The sequence below is a fragment of the Tenrec ecaudatus genome, chromosome 9 (assembly GCF_050624435.1).
Source record: "Tenrec ecaudatus isolate mTenEca1 chromosome 9, mTenEca1.hap1, whole genome shotgun sequence".
Classification (NCBI taxonomy): Eukaryota; Metazoa; Chordata; class Mammalia; order Afrosoricida; family Tenrecidae; genus Tenrec; species Tenrec ecaudatus.
Window position 1 is genome coordinate 115,725,882 of NC_134538.1, and position 14,035 is coordinate 115,739,916.

The 14,035-nt window shown below is 40.2% G+C and overlaps 1 pseudogene; it reads left to right on the top strand.

The window, feature by feature from the left end:
• Positions 1-13,807, top strand: part of LOC142456091 (carboxy-terminal domain RNA polymerase II polypeptide A small phosphatase 2 pseudogene) — a 57,767-nt pseudogene extending 43,960 nt beyond the window's left edge.
• The last annotated feature ends 228 nt before the right edge of the window (positions 13,808-14,035 follow it).

The window sequence follows — 14,035 nt, forward strand, 5'->3', positions numbered from 1 at the left end:
ATACAGTTTATTTTTACACAGTTTATCAATATACTGTGAATCGTGCTTTAAAAACTGTCCTTTCTTCTTGCTGCCTCTTTGTTTTAAGTCCTAATGACAAACTTCAAACATTAATTTTCTTAATTAAGAACCATTGTAAATCATATAATAGGTTAAACTTTTTAAATTCATGTGAGATGCTTCAGTGAGTCAATAGAAGAATTAGAATAAATGAAAATGCATGGATAATTAAATAAGACCTTTTTGTTTCTTTTTGGCACCATCTCCAAATCCTCATCCTCGCCTTGGGATCTCTTTCTGTTACGCTTCACTATGGACTCAACAAGAGCTTCAGTGGCACAGTGGTTTGAGTTGAACTGCTAACAGTAAGATCGGCAGTTCAAAACCACCAGCAACTCCTCAGGAAATGTTAGTCTTTCTCCTCCCATAAAAAATGTATAAACCCAGAGGGGAAAAGTGTACTCTGTCGTATAGGTTCGCTATGAGTAAGAATTGACACCATGGCAGTGAGTTTGTTTTGTCTGCCAGGTTTACTTGACAAGAAAATAACAGTGGCTAAGCAGGAGGTGACTCAAGACATGGTCTACGTCATTCTTTCAGTTTTACCCCCAAAAGTTGGATTTCTATCCTAGTTAAAAAAATAAATCCTTGGGTTATATGCTTCAAAAACATTATTCCCTCAGAGAAAGATTAATTCAAATCTAGAAAATTACTATTTAGCCTAGTGTTTAGAGAACTTTTTTAATCCCTAAAGTTTACTTATGTGAGCAACTTCCTAGTGTGACTATGTGTCATTTCCTACTCCTACATGAACTCCACTTGAGTTTCACTGTGGAACTGGGAACCATGGTAACTGCGGTTATTACTTCCCAGCATGCTCGCCTCTTCCTTTTTAAAAAATTTTTCCTGATAGCGAAAAGGGTCTTTGGAAATCATAGCAAACGATTAGTAGTAGTTTGAGTGTGGCAGACAGGTGGTCGCACAACTGGAGTCTGAGCCATTAGGGCCCTGGCCTTGGTTACAACTTTCCCTAGGTCAGGACTCAGTACATGACAGGAATCTGAACGAAATCCACGAAGGAGAAAACTCAACGTTACTATGAAAAGTTAGACGCTGTGAAGAGGTTTGTTTTCTCAGTTTAAAATTATATAGATGCTGGGATTCTACTATAGTGTGGGAAACGTTGCAAACTGTCAATGGAAAACTTTCTTTCTTGCCTGTACCTCTCACTATATATGATCCTTCAGCAAGGCATTTAAACTTTCTGTATCTCAACTGAACTCATTGCAAAATGGGGTGTGTGTGGAATAAGTCTTCTCCAGTGAGAGAAGCAAGCAAAAGGAGAGAAGAAGAAACCATGTACCTGGGTTTGGTTACTCTCAGAAAGTAAGGACATTGTCTTGGGGAATTGCGTGGGTGGGGAATAAGACTTCAGAACTTTCCAGAGCAATTCATGATAATCATCCCTTAATCCAGGTTGTCAATATTTTATTATAAAGCCCAAACTGTGCTGGAATGTAAAAATATCCATGCCTGCAAGACAGAATAACATTATCATATAGAAAATGTGTTACATTTTAGGTTTTAGGAAATTACCCAGATTCAGATAATTCCGAGAATGAAGAAGATGGGCTTGAAATGAGAGATGTTTTGTGTAAAACTTGATCAGACTGTGCGATCGAGTAAATATTACGAAGAATGCAAAAGATAAATTGAAATGACTGCTATCTGTTATTGCAAAGATGAGTCCCTAAAATAATTCTGACATTTTTGACAGAAATTGTGGAGAAATTGAAAGAGAAACACTTCTCTTTTTCAATAGCAAACGTGATAGGCTAAGTTCTGTAGAGAAGCAAAACCGGTGCAACTTGTATGTGCACACATATCGAAAAAGAATTATATCAAGAAATAGCTCACACATTTTTTTCAATTGGGTAAGTCCGGTCCAGGTCAAGTTCATGGGTCAGATGTAAGCTGAGATGGTTTATCCTGACTTGGTCAAGAGGTGGAAACAGGAAGGCCACAGGCTGGTGGATACTGAGCTCAATGGCTCCTCAAGCAAACGAATCCAAGGTCGCATGGAGAATGTGACCAGATTCAGGAAGTCTCTTCTCCCCTGGTGGCAGAAGGGGTTAGTGTTGAAGTGGGATCCACAGTTTGAAACCACCAGCTGCTCTTCAGGACAAAGACAGGCTTTCTACTCAAGAGAGTTACAGTCTCCGAAACTCACTGTAGGGTCTATATCAATCAGTTTCGATTTGATGGCAGTACATTTGGTCTCGTTTATTCTTTCCACCATCGCTTGGCTGCTTCACAGAAGAGCCCATGATGGAGTTGACCACATTAAGTTAGATCATGAAATTCAAACTCACTGCCATCAAGTCAATGCCAACTCATAGTGACCACTACAGGACAGAGCAGAAACTGCCCCTGTGAGTTTCTGAGACTGTAACTGTCATAGGTGGTAGAAAGCCATTTCTTTCTCCCTGAGAATGGCAGATGTTTTCGAACTGCCAACCTTCGGGATCGAAATCCAAACCACAACTGCCCAGGAGGACTCTTATGTTCAATCATGTCCTGGGAGAATCCTGGCCCACCCAAACGGATGTAAAATCTAACTTTCACAGGAGGCTTTGAAATCCTGGGAATGCAAGAGCATAAAGCCCACTGCCATTGAGTTGATTAGCCTCATCACCACCCTAGAGGACATAGTGGAACTCCGCCTTTGGGTTCCTTAAACCATAATCTTTATGAAAGCAGACGGTCCCGTTTCTCTCAGGAGCAACTGGTGGGTTGAAGCGATGACCTTCCAGTTCAGAGTGCACAGTCACTGCTTCGCGGCTCCCTTATAATTCGCGTGACGACAAGGCCAACAGCCGGAGTCCATTCTCACTGACAGCGACCCTGGCTAGGCTTTCCCAGACTACCGTCTTCACAGGAACCAATTGTTGTTGCATGCAGTCAAATTTGTTCCAATTCAGAACGCCCCTCTGGAACCACCGAATGAAACAATGCCTGGTCCCATGTGACCGGTTGTTTGGTTGAGCCCATTGTTGCAGCGATTTTGTCACTCCTTCTCCCTGAGGGCCTTCCTCCTCTTGGATGACCTCCCCTTGCCCAAGCGTGGCGGCTTTCCCTAGAGACTGCCTCTCCTGAGCCATCCGTGCACAGGACAGAGCCTCATCTTTCTCTCAGAGTGTTTGGTGTGCTTGAAACACTAAGCTTGTGATCAGCAGCCCAGCACCTAACCCGCAGGGCCACCAGGGTGTAGTGGACCAGAATTTCCCCTATGAGCGATCACGAGTGTTAAATAACTTATGAAGGAGAAGTGTGTGATGTTTGCAATTGAATTACCTGAGCCCAGAAAGGCACAAAGGTCTCTCACGGAGCGGAGAGAAATATCAGACTCATATTTATCAAGATACATCAAACCCATTGCCGCCCAAAGTGTGCAGGGACATGCCTTCTAAAGGAAAGATGTAGTGCAGCAGATCATTTATATTACAGATATGGGAAAAGGTTATAAGCAAAATCAATCTGATTTAGCAGCAAGAACACCATCAGTAATTATGATGAAATAATTTCATTAGCGTGGTTGAGACATAAGCTGATTATATGGTTAGGAGAGAAGGTGGGAGGAAAAATGGAAATGAAATTGCTCTGTTACACACAGGAGTCCCTGTTCACTTAATATAAATAAAACATTGCCACACGGCTTTGTCACATTCGACTCTGTTTTTCTAATCATCTTTTGCTATTGCATTGACTTTACCTTTCTTCCTTCTGAAACCAAACATCCAAATGCATTTAGAGAAGTGTTCCATATTGAACCAAAACAGCAGTATTGTATTTATACAGATGTACTGTGTTTTTGGAGGAGTACATTTGGGATTATATCTGATTTTAAGATTATTTTCATTAATTGAATTTATTCTATCAGCAAAACAGAATTGCAATAGACATAATAGCTCCAAAAATTAAATTTTTACATTTAAAATATGATTCGTTTGATATATAATGTTGTGTATCCATATATATGCAACATCATATATCAAATATATGATATGTGTGTATATGTATATATATATATCTGTTCCTGTGATATATTACTTATGTCACTTTTAATTGACTTAGATTTCAACAAGATCTTCAGTTAACCTTTAGATGTAAGGAAAGCGGAATATTATATATGAATTGTATATGTATATATATATATGAATTATGCATGAATACAATTCTAGAATATAATCCCTATGTTGAGGCCATCAATGGTTAAGCCATTGATGAGAGATAGGGGTAAAGTTAAGATACAGCACTAGTCATCTGGTTGTCTTTTGGGGAGAGAGAACCATTAAAGCCTTTCTTGGCTCCAGTTTTGGTGCTGCTACTTAGATTAATACAGTCTCTGCTGTGATTCCAGAGAAACTTCAATGACAGATATTTCAGGGGTCTACTCTATGTGCACTTTGATCTTGCATTGCAGTAATTAGAAAATCTCTTTAGTTAAGTTTGCAGTTCACTTAGATGCCCAAACAAGTATCACATATTGTTCTTTTTTGCCAATGTATCAATTCTGTCCAGCTGAGCGTTAAATCTAAGTTCAAAAGGTTCCCGGGTTTCCAGGTGCCATTCTATCAATATAATAGTAAAATGCAGATAAATTATACAATAAAATTCTACCCACTCCTCTGTCACTGCAAAAGAAAGCCATAAAGAAATTGATATCCATGTTAGTTTTTACTTTAAAAAGTCAGTCAACATTTTTTTCTGTAAATCATTTTATCGAGATAAACTTGGGGCTCATACTACTCACAGTCCGTCCATCCATCGTGTCAAGCACATGTGTACATTTGCTGCCATCATCATTTTCAAAACATTTTCTTTCTACTTGACCCCTTGGTATCAGTTTCTCCTTTTCCCCCTCCCTCATGAATCCTTGATAATTTATAAATTACTATTTTTTCACATCTTAGACTGACCGATGTCTCCCTTCACCCACTTTTCTGTTGTCCATCCCCTTGGGAGGGGGGTATGAATAGATCATTATGATCAGTTTCTCCTATCTCCCCCACCTTCCCCTTCTCCTCCTGGTATGGCTACTCTCAATATTGCTCCTGAGGGATTTATCTATCCTGGATTCCCTGTGTTTCCAGCTCTTATATGTACCGGTATACATGCTCTGGTATAGTCAGATTTGTAAGGTATGATTGGGGTCATGAGAGTGGGGGTGGTGGAGGAAGCATTAAAGAACTAGAGGAAAATGATAAGTTTCATCATTGCTACACTGCACCCTGACTGACTCGTCTCCTCCCCACGACCCTTCTGTAAGGGGATGTCAGTTGCCTACAGATAGGCTTTGGGTCTTCAGTATGCACTCCCCCTCATTCAAAATTATATGATTTTTTTGTTCTGGGTCTTTGATACCTGATACCTGATCTTTTGAATACCTTGTGATTACAAAGGCTGGTGTGCCTTTTTTCATGTGGTCTTTGTTACTTCTCAGCTAGATAGCCACTTGTTTATCTTCAAGCTTTTAAGACCCCAGATACTATATCTTTTGATAGCCAGGCACCATCAGTTTCCTTCACCACATTTTTTATGCACCCACTTTGTCTTCTGTGATCATATTGGGCAGGTGAGCACCATGGAATGCCAGGTTATTAGGACAATGTGTTCTTGTGTTGAAGGAGTACTTGAGTAGAGGTCCATGTCCATCTGCTACCTTAGTACTAAATCTATAAATATATTCACATAGATCTATTTCCCTATCATTATACATAAATATATTTACATATGTATATGCCTGTAATTAGACCTCTATAAATGCCCTTTGCCTCCAAGTTCTTTCTTCATTGTCCCTTCCTCTATTTCCTTTTACTTTCCTCTTGTCCCACTATCATGCTCAGCTTTCATTTGGGTTTCAGTAATTCCTCTCAGTTACATTGCCCTTGATCAAGCCCTACCAGGCCTCCTACACCCTCCTCGCCATCGATTTAAGATCACTGTTGTTCCCTTGTCCCTGGGTATGTTAACACCCACTTTCTTTCCCTTGCCTCCTCTTCTCCCATATCCCCCCAGAACCATAAGTCCTGTTGCTTTCTCCTCCAGATTGTTTATCCTACCTGTATTATCTAGATAGACATGCATAGATAAAAATATGAACAAAAAGCAAAGCAGAGCAAAACATAACAAAAGAAAACAAAACAACAACAATAAAAACCAACTAAAAAAGAAAAGCCTGTAAATAGTTCAAGGTCTGTTTGTTGACCTTTAGGAGTGTTTTCTGGTCGAATCTGATGGGGTGCCACACCGTGGCCCCAAACTCTATTTTTATTATTCCCTGTGGACTTCATTGCTCGGCTCCCCTTCCTGTTCTGTTGCACACCCTTAGTGTTTTGCCTTGGCTTGGTGGGTCAGATTAGGCACAATTCCTGCACTATGTCTCCAGTGTTGATCCCTGTAGCACTATGGGTCAGTGAGGGACATCATGTCTCGTGGTAGGGCCAGTTCTATGGTCCTCTCGGTGCATTGTCTACTCTGAGCAGGAATATCGTCCTCAGGACTTGGTGGGCCAAGATGTGCTCCATTCTCTCTTCCTCTCCCTTCATTTGCTCCTGTGTGCTCTGATCAGACATGTCTCTCTCCCTGAGCTGAAGCTTTAGTGGTGTCCTCTGAAGTGAATTCTTCTGGGGAGAGGGGGCAGGCCCCTTAGACCTCTCTATTGGTTCCCTGCTTCATGCTGGTATGTTGCATTCAAAAGGTTTATGGTTGTTTTGTTTTTTTTTTAAAACAACAAAACACAGAGCTTTCTTCTAAATAATTGTTAAGTAACTTGAATTCCCTCAAATTTTCTGAGGGCTTAGTGGTTATGCATTGGGTTGCAATTGGAAAGGTCATTAGTTTGAAATCACTGGCCACTCCATGAGAAAAAGATAGGACTTTCTACTCTGGGCAAGTGTTACAACCTACTGGTAGTTGAGTGTTTTAGCATTTGTGTCACTCAGACTGTGTTTTTCAGATGCCTCTTACAAATTTCAATCTATTTATACATGACTGAGTTTTTTGTTTGTTTATTGTTTTTTTTTAACTATGGATAGGTGGTGAATTTGTTGGAAAAATGTTACATTGCTAACCTCAAGGTCAGCAGTTCAAACTCACTAAGCTGCTCCACAGGAGAAAGAGGTGGTCATCTGCTCCCATACAGAATTACAAGGTCTTGAAAACAAAATACAGGGTAGTTATGAGTCAAAATTAACCAGATGGCAATGGGTATTTTGGTGGATTGAAAAATTATATTTTTAATTTCGTCTATTCATGTGAACACTATATGGCAGATATACATAGCCTTGTCTTCTTAATTTAATATTTCAATTTTTATTCCAATTTTTCAAAATATGTGTGTATTTTCAGCAACTGATCATTCTGACACTTTGATATAAATGCCCACCTATATTTGTGTACCTTTAAATGTATGTTTGTATCTATATATACATTTATATACATAAACGTGTACATATAGGAGGAGGCTTCTAAATGTTTGTGGAAAATTGAGTTAAAATATAATGTAATTTTTGCAATGGATTTTTTCAATTCGTTTCTTTACTCAATTTCACTGACATACAATTCACATTTCATATACTTTAATGGTCCAATCACATCCATAAGGGCTATGTAGCCACAACCACAATCATCTCTAGGAAATTACTTCTTCCCTGTACTCGTCACAGCTCGCTCCCCAGATCCTCCCAGCCTCTCTCGTCATGACCCCTTATAGCTAGCTATTGATCCAGTTGGGGTGTCCATAGGTCCACCTTTTCCGAGCTTCATATACAGAGAAACACACATCAAGACAGATAACAAAACAAAAACGGCCCCCAAACAATGACAGAATGAAACAGAAAAACCTCAACAGAAACCAAAGTAGAAAATATTAAAAACTGGAGCATTTATACTGCATTGGATCAGGGAGGAGATCAATGACAAGATGACACATCCTGACCTATCATTTTTTAGGCCCATTTTCAATACAAGATTTTACAACAACATTGAATGAATGAATGAAAGCATTTCCACTTTATGGGTTTTGACTGTGTATTCTCTCTGGACACATAACATCGGGTGAGCCTACATAAAGGCTGTAAAACTAAAATTATGAGATTTAATTTTTCGGGTGATTTGCTTCTTCTCTCGTCACTGCCATTGAGTCCAATCTGATGCACAGTGATAGTACAGGACTGAGAACAGTCCCTGCGGGTTTCTGAGACTGGACCACTTCACAAGAGTAGAAAATCTTCCCTACCTAGGCTGAGCCTGTGCTACAGAGTCCCTTCCAACTCATAGCAATTCCATAGTGGGTTTCTGAGATCGCACATATTTATGGACACAGACTCATCTATCTCAGAGGAGCAGTGGATCGGCTTGAACCACTGACCTTGTGGTTAGCATTCCAGTGCTTCACCAGCAGTGCCACCAGGGCTTACAGTGAAGGGTGCTTTCTCTAGGTAAATGGGGTCTTTTAATATCTGTCCATTTCTGTTCGTTGTTTTCCTATTTGTTTGAGAGTTTCATTTCGCTCATTTTTCTCATCACCAATATGTTTCCACGTTTCCAAGAAACTTGGTTCCTTCTAAGATGCAACTTTCTCAGAGCCATGTTTTCCTGAGATTGCTCCCTCAATCCTCCACACAGTTGACGTCTCTTTGTTTCAGAACTCCAGTATCTGGAGCTCTTACCTAGCGTGCCTCATACATGATCTGAGTTTCCCTAACACCCGGGCGCATGCTCTCTGGGAATGATGTCTCATCAGTGATCCACTCTTGCTAGATCCTAGCACGCTTTTTTCTGCCCATTATTCTTTACTCTCCACTGGGTTAAGGAACCTCAAACTCTCTCTCCTGGTGTCTGGAGTTTATTTTCGCAATTACAGGTAAACTCTTGGCTAATAGAATGCCATGGCTTCCAGTTAGGTTGGAGGTGTGGAGCAATGGGTAACTATCTGTGATTCTAACTGATCAAGACTACCTTGGCACTTTTTGGAAAACTGTAATGAAACAACCACCATTAATGTATGGGATTCTAGGATGCATCTTTCATTTGAAAATAAATTTGCTCCATTATAATTAAAAAATAAGTAAATCTATATCGAGGTCAGTGGTAGATTTCATGTTCTGCTCCACAATATAAGCACAGCTTGGTTACTACTGTAGTCTCATATATCAATTAGTTCACTGTGTCATTTTATGAATTGATAGAATTCATACTTGAGCATACATAATGATAAGCTCACGCACTTTTAAAATGCCATGCATACCCCCGGTTCCTGGTGTTAGGATGGGGCCAAGGATCTACGTATTAAGGAAGCTTCTATTCTTTTTTTGTTTGTTTGCTATCTTTTTTTTTCTTTAAATAATTTTATTGGGGGTTTGTACAATGCTTATCACAATCCATACATACATCCATTGTGTCAAGCACATTTGTTGCCATCATTCTCAAAACATGTGTTTTCCACTTGAGCCCTTAGTATCAGCTCATTTTTCCCCTTCCCCGTCACCCTGTCACACCGTCCCTCATGAACCCTTGATAATTTATAAATTATTATTTTATCATATTTTACACTGTCCGATATCTCCCCTCACCCACATTTCTGAGGCAAGGGAAAGATACCATGAGAAGAGATCATGTAAGTCACAATCATCTAGGGGAGTCTCCATACTTTCTATCTTGTGAAGCATCTTTAGGTATATTAACTCAAAGCCTGATTTAAGAGCGGAAAATATAAAAATAATCATTTGCCAAATAATTATCTGTCTAAATAATCAGAATTTCTGTGAGCGAAAGTGCTCTTTGATCTCTTTCCCAGAAATGCTCTGTGCTGACAGTCTATTTTTTTAAGAACTGGTTTACAAGAGTGATTCAGCAGTTTGTGCTCTCTGCTCTAAATTCCCTGATTTTTAAAAAATGAGCAGTGGTGGAGTTGTGGGGTATTTTATTTAATAAGTATTATTTTTTAAAGTTCTCAGTTTGTACATGTATTTTTTAGAATGCCACCAAGAAGTGATGGCATATAAGAATCAACAAGGGACTGGTATTTAAGAACTTTCATACCTTGGCTTAAAGATTCAAGTTCTAGTATAGTTTATGTATCTACACACACACAGACACACACCACACATATTCCACCCCCACCCCCCCATGAACACTATGTGGGAAGACGGACATTATAAAAGCTCTATGGACATAAAGAAACAGATGTGAACTCTTTATATATACACGACCATGTAAATTATTTACATACATAATGTTTGTTTGAATATTATTAAAATATATTATTAGAGTATGAGAACTTCCATTCAACAGTGTATTCATATGTTTCATAACACTGTTCACAATCCCCTCATTTCCCTCTTTGGTCTCCCCATTTCCATTTGTTCTCTTTTCCGGCCTCTTCCTATTTTCTGAGCTTTGTTTTTTGGAAAATGAAGCTCTTTGGGTCATGTTTGGTTGATCACTCTGAGGAGTACATTCCTCTCTGCTGTTACTGTTCATTTTATAGGTCTGTTTGTTGTTTAACGGAATATTGATCCCTATGAGTGGGTTTAGTTCCAGGCTTGAAGGGTATATATATGTATATATATTCAAATTCATGTTTCTCACAAATAATGCCTTGCCATCAAGTCAACGTTGATTAACGGCAACTTGATGACAGGGTAGAACTTCCCCTGTGGCATTCTGTGACTGTCACTCTTTATGAGAGCATGACGTCCAGTCTTTCTTCGGAAGAGTACCTGGCAGTTTTGAACTGCAGACCTTTCAGATGGCAGTCCAACTCATAAACACGATGCCGCCAGGGCTCCAGATTCCCGTTTACCACCGTGTATTTCACAGTAGCACTCTAAATGCTTATCAACAGATGAATAAATAAGCAAATTGCAGTGCACAAATACAATGGAATATTCTCTAACGCTTAAGAATAACAATAATGAATAATTCAAAAATATAGTATAACATGCATGAACCAGAAAGATGCCACACTGAGTGAATAGTCATTCATCAAAAGACAGATATCACTCAAGACTTCTACTGCAAAAATCAAGAGAAATATCTTTGAAGACTACCTGGGATGGGAGGGGAAGGTAAAGAAAATCACTTACTATGATGTGGACACATACTAACTGGAGTTCAGGAACCGGCAATCTACAACCAGAAAGGCTATCTTCCCATGGCAGACCCTGGGAGGTTTACAAGAGTAAAATACCACAAAGGTCAATTTTATCGTATCTACACTCATGTAACAAACAAATAGCAGTAACAAAAATCATATATGAGTAGATTCATCAGTAGACATTCAAGCTAGGCAGATGTGGAAAGTTGAAAGGGCGCATACCCACAAGTATATGTATGTTTGGCATATTTCTCCATATGTGTTTGTATACACTGAAACCATATCCAAAAACCCAATAGTGCATCCAAGGGACAAAATATTGAAAAACTTCTTAGCTATAGCCCAACATGCTGAGGAAATGAGTCCTTGGCCTTGAGGCTTAGAACCACCTTCTCAGTGAACATCGAGGTCAGGTGGCACAGCATGACCCACACAGTGTATTTCACAGTAGCACCCTAAATGCTTATCAACAGATGAATAAATAAGCAAACTGTAGTGCACAAATACAATGGAATATTCTGTTTAAAATCTAGAGAAAATGTAGAAGAGCATTTAGCACTAAGAAGACTTTAAAAATAGTTTTCCTGCTACGTAGCCATAAAGGAAAATGAATTTCTGAAAGATCTTGCATTGTGGATGAATATGGAGGACATGATGCTGAACAAACTAAGTTCAATGCAAAAGGGAAAATATTATATGAATCCATTTTTATGACAACAAAAATAGGTGTATATGAGGGTAAGTCAAAACTGTTGCTACCAAATAACAGCTTTTTAAAAAAAAAATCAAAACATGAAGCTGTTGTATGTCAACATCCCCCCCCATCGAGGTGCATATGCTTCCCAAGGCAGAGTTGCCTCTTCACAAAGTATTCTGAACCCTTTCACTTAAGTGGTGTCAAAGCCGTAGTTCTGGCACCTCTGGGGACATGACTCAGGTTCCTTTGAAGTGTTCTTTGCGTTTGGGGCTTGAAAAGATGGGAGGAGTGGAAAGGTCAGGACTGAAGGGTAGCAGACTAAAGTTTACCAATGAAGCCCTCCTGGGACAGCCTGGAAGAGAGGGCTGGGGCATTGCCATAATCGGAAAATTCCTTGCAACATTGTCCTGTCCTTTTCCTCACCAATGCAATTCTTGTAAAACTTCTTCCAGTAAGCGTCCACAATCATTCCGTAGCCCTTGAGAATAACTAGTTAGATAATCCCTTTGGAGTGCTCCCAGGAAGTCACCACTACCTTCTGAGCTCCTCCCTCTGCCTTAGATTCAACGGGGGTGTCTTCCTGATCTTCCTTAAAATGCTGGACCCAGGAGGGGAGGGGGAGCAGAAGGTGAGGAGTAAGGGGCAACAGACCACAATGATCTACGTATAACCCCTTCCCTGAGGGGCAGACAACAGAAAAAGGGGATCAAGGGAGACATTGGTCAGTATAAGACATGAAAAAATAATAATTTATAAATTATCAGGGATTCGTCAGGGAAGGAGGGGGGAATGAGGAGTTGATACCAAGGACTCAAATAAAAAAAAAAGTCTTGAAAATGATGGCAACAAAAGTATAAATGTGCTTGACAAAGTTTATGTATGTATGTATTGTGATAAGAGCTATAAGAGCCCCAATAAAATTATTTTATAAATTATTTTTTATGGGAGTCACCATTCCAATAGACTTGCTGCAAAGTTTCATTGACTTGGGATGATAGACACTTGTTTTGTTTGCTTTGTTTATAATTTGAAAATAAGTTTGATTTCAAAACAAATTGTTTTTGGTTTTTTGGTGACATCATTTTGAGGAAGGCACCCTAACGAGAATGAGTCTACAGGCATCCACTGACAGAAGAGGCATGTTTGAAAATGTTTTGTTTGGTCCTGTTTTTGCTCAGGATTCTCCATGCCTGACCCAAACTGTGAGCTTGGAGCCACCATAGTCCCATCCCCCCCCCCCCCCCACCAGAGACCACTTCCCTTCTCTTTATAGGAAGGAAGGTCTATGTAAGGAAGGTCTCCACCCAGGTGCCCCAACCTAACCCAGCTTGTGCTAAGCCACGCCTCCTACGCAGCCAGTCAAGGCCCACAGGATGGTTAAATGGAATCGGCTCAGCCACGGCCCAGGGCCAGGGTGAAGACGCCCGAGCACTCACCAAGCAAAGCCTGATCTCATCCTCTCTCGAGAAGCCTTGTGGGCTTAACATCTTCAAGCCCTTTCCTGCTGCATCAGGACCCAGAACATGGGCCAGTTAAGCTCCTCTACTGTGCTCTCCACATAGGAGGAGGAAACCAACACTTCAGCTAAGTCAGATCTGCTCCCAAAGCCTCCAGTATTATCAGATCCGAGAGACCTGCTTGCTCCGAGGGGACAGAGGAGACCAAGGAAGGCTATGCGTGGCCATTGACCTGTATGAAACCCTGATCCGTACTTCCTCTAAGCCAACTAGCAATGCTGGCTTCAGAGTATTTGTCGAGTTTGAGGAGATTGCTGGATTTTCAGGGCGCAACCATGAGTCCTGTTTGTTCTACCAGGGCTGTTGTGTCAAGGGTCTTGGTCACCCAGGGACCCGAGGAAAACCCTCATGCTGGGAAGCTCACCTGCTTCACACATCTTCCACTCAGAGAATGCAGCATACCAGTGTTCACTGCAGCACCCTGAACAATAGTCCGTAGGTGGAAACAACCTAAGTATCCATCGCAGTTGAATGGCTAAGCACAAGGTGGTACCTACATACAATATCAGTCAGTAAGACAAGCGGTCTCAGTGCATGCTACAGTATGGATGAAACAGGAATGCATTTTGGTAAGTGAAATGTGAATCCTCAAGGATAAATATGGTATGAAACCATTTACATAAAAATGTCCAAAAAAGCAAATATATAGAGACCAAAGTT